The sequence below is a fragment of the Sapajus apella genome, unplaced genomic scaffold (genome assembly GCF_009761245.1).
Source record: "Sapajus apella isolate SASKATOON/1434 unplaced genomic scaffold, GSC_monkey_1.0 scaffold1336, whole genome shotgun sequence".
NCBI lineage: Eukaryota > Metazoa > Chordata > Mammalia > Primates > Cebidae > Sapajus > Sapajus apella.
In genome coordinates, this window is record NW_022438262.1 from 13,326 (window position 1) to 16,663 (window position 3,338).

General features: G+C 46.5%; 1 pseudogene across 1 annotated transcript in view; it reads left to right on the plus strand.

The window, feature by feature from the left end:
* Window positions 1–2,847, plus strand: part of LOC116546756 — a 5,455-nt pseudogene extending 2,608 nt beyond the window's left edge. Inside the window, exon 2 of the transcript XR_004266827.1 lies at window positions 2,498–2,847. The product of XR_004266827.1 is annotated as an HLA class II histocompatibility antigen, DRB1-8 beta chain-like (transcript). The remainder of the gene's footprint in view (window positions 1–2,497) is intronic.
* The last annotated feature ends 491 nt before the right edge of the window (window positions 2,848–3,338 follow it).

Here is a 3,338-nt window from a genome sequence, read left to right on the forward strand (position 1 = left end):
TAATTTAAAAATAAAAAGACAGACATTGTTTGATCCAGGATGCGCTCCTCTCTGCCATCATTTCCAAAGGGCAAAGGGAGCTTTGTGAAGAACGTCTTACTCAAAGTCTGGGGACCTGCTCATTTTCTTGTAAACTGTAGGAGAATGTCATTTTCTTGGTTTCTCCCATTTGGGGGTACTTGACAAAACTGACAGTTCTACCTCTGGCAAAAACTGGTAATTTGATGCCTGCTCGTATTGTTGGGAGTGGGAGACTGAAAGAAATGAGTTCGTTGCGACATTAAACAGGAATAAAATAGCTGTGGTTGTGATTCATTACTACAGATAATTAGTGGACCAGTGGCAGAGAAATTAAGAAAGAAGATGATATGAAAGATAAATGATATGATTTAGTGATTGATTGGGAAGGCCCCCCGCCCCCCAAAAAAAGAGTCAGTAAATCTTGGTTTTCAAAAAGTTCATTTTCTGGAAAGATAGCACTATATTGGGACCAGAATTCTATAAAACAATCATTTTATGTAGGAACAAGATTATCAATGGATATTTTTCAATGTAATTCTCAGCTGCTCCATAACTAATAGTGGCTTGTTCAACACAGATTTTTTCAGATGGTTCACACCCGTGGTTCTTACCCAGGCATAGTTCACCACCTCCCCCTCCCTCCCATTATCCTTAGGGAATGTGTGGCAATGTTTGGAACAATTTTTGGTTGTCACAAAAGGGGTTTCTTCTGATACTTAATGAGCAGAAGCCAGGGACACCTCTAGAGATCCTGCCATGTTCAGAACAGCCTCCATAACCAACAAAATTTATCGGGTCCAAAATGTGAGCAGTGCTGAGGCTGAGAACACTGGTTCACACTGTGTTCTTCCGGAAAATTCTAGACTCACATCATTTATACACTCACCGCCCCATTTCAGTTTTTTATGGTTTATTTTTGCTTGTTTCGTCATAAAAAACTAAACAGTTGCATAAATTCAACCACTTTCTTGTTGAATCCATTTAGTCAATGCAAGTTCAATACCTTCATATTTATTTTTTGCCTTCTGAAGTACTTTTCAACATTTTCATGAGTTGTTGGTCGTCACTATACTAACTTCCAACAACTTGTCCTTCTAAGTCACAAATAGTGATGCTACTGCAATTATTTTTCACTAGCGTGCCTCAGATTTCTGTACTGATTCTATATTTGATGTTATTCACAATGTAAAATGCTTCTACCTATTAATTTCACTTTTAACCACAGGATTATTTTTCAGTAATTTTTGTTAATTTCACACTTCAAAGAAAAGGGAAAAACATCAAAAATATATGCCCAGTTTTTTATGAATGTGTATATTTATACACATATATGCATGTATGTTTATATGAATTGAAACTACAGAAGCACATGTCACCAATAAGAGCTCTAAGACCACTTTGACCCCTTACCCTTATCAGATGAGATTTGCCAAGTGAGTTTTGGGAACAAATTCCTTTTAACTGAATTTCTGAGCTCTGTAGATTTAGAAATGCAAAGGAAGGTTTGCGGACATTTACGGGCATCATGGTTTTATTCTCCTTGAAACTCTTCCATACTTTCCCATTGTCTTTAGTATAAATCCAAAATCGTAACACCGCACACGAGACTTTTAAATACCTGGCTTCTTGTGATTTCTCCAGTCTAATCTTTTACCCTCCTTCCCCTCAGCCTCTCTGCTTTGGTGAACTTTGCTCTAGTCTCTTGAAGAAGTTCATCAATTCAAGCTTTTGTATATGGTATTTCCTACACCTCCCGTTTTGTCCAAACAGACACACAGGCTCCGCTCTGCCCCTGGCTCACTCCTGCTTAACCTGTGAAGTCACCTCTGAGCTGTCACTCTTCAGAGGGTCCTTCTCTGGCACCCTGATGTAACTGAGATCATCCTATTATTCTCTGCTCTAGAATCCACACTCCTGACATTTCCCATTCCTGTGTAAGCTCCTGTGTATTTGGGTTTTGGTCATCACTTCACTGCTCTTTAAGCTCCCTCAGCAGAGTGGAGAGGTCTGTTTCTCTTGTTTGGATTCCTAGAGGCAGCGCAGGCCTGGCACAAGGTCAGCACTAAGGCACAGGATGAACGCGGTGGGTGCTGTTGAAGGAACGGGTGAAGCCTGTGGGAGGAGAGAAGGGGCAGAGGGTGTGTTTGGGTGGAGGCTCCCAGGAGGAGGCGGCACGGGCTGCGATGCGGGGCCGATCCTCCTACAGCTCCTGCTTGGAGGTCTCCAGAACAGGCTGGAGGCAGGGAGGGGGCCCAAAAGACGGGATCATAGGCGGTTTTCCCTCCCGGTCCCCCAGCCCCTGCCCTCATCAAGAAGATGGAGGATGAGCCCCTGGGCTGCGCATGGTGGGGGTTGCAGGTGGGGCTGGTCAAGGTTCTCAGAGCCCGCACCCGCCCAGGGAGCCCCGATGGCGGCGTCGCTGTCGGTGTCTTTCCCGGAGGCCGCCCCCGTGACCGGATCGTTCGTGTCCCCACAGCACGTTTCCTGCAACAGCAAAAGGCTGAGTGTCGTCACTTCAACGGGACGGAGCGGGTGCGGTTCCTGGAAAGATACTTCTATAACCAGGAGGAGTATGTGCGCTTCGACAGCGACGTGGGGGAGTACCGGGCGGTGACGGAGCTGGGGCGGCCTAGCGCAGAGTACTGGAACAGCCGGAAGGACATCCTGGAGGACAGGCGGGCCCAGGTGGACAACTACTGCAGACACAACTACGAGATTTTAGAGAGGTTCCTAGTGCCGCGGAGAGGTGAGCGCGGCGGGCGGGGCCTCCCTGTGAGCTGCCAATCAGAGAGAGGGAGAGAGACTGAAAGAAACTGAGAGAGAGACAATGAGAGAGATTGAGAGAGAGACTGAGACACTGAGAGACACAGAGAGATTGAGAGAGACTGAGAGACAGAGAAACTGAGAGAGACAGAGAGAGGCTGAGAGAGACTGAGACACTGAGAGAGAGAGAGAGATTGAGAGAGAGAAAGAGACTGAGAGAGACTGAGAGACTGAGAGACACTGAGAGAGACTGAGACCGAGAGAGAGAGACAGAGAGACTGAGAGAGACTGAGAGACACTGAGAGAGAGACTGAGAGAGACTGAGACACCGAGAGAGAGAGAGAGATTGAGAGAGAGAAAGAGACTGAGAGAGACCGAGAGAGAGGCTGAGAGAGAGACACAGAGAGATAGAGAGCGAAAGCAGGCGCCATCTGTGAGCATTTAGAATCCTCTCAATCCTGAGCACGGAGCTCTGAGGACACAGGTGTGTGTAGAGCGTGGATTCCTGTGTGAGGCTGTTCTGGGAGGGGAGGCAGGAGGGGGCTTCTTATCGT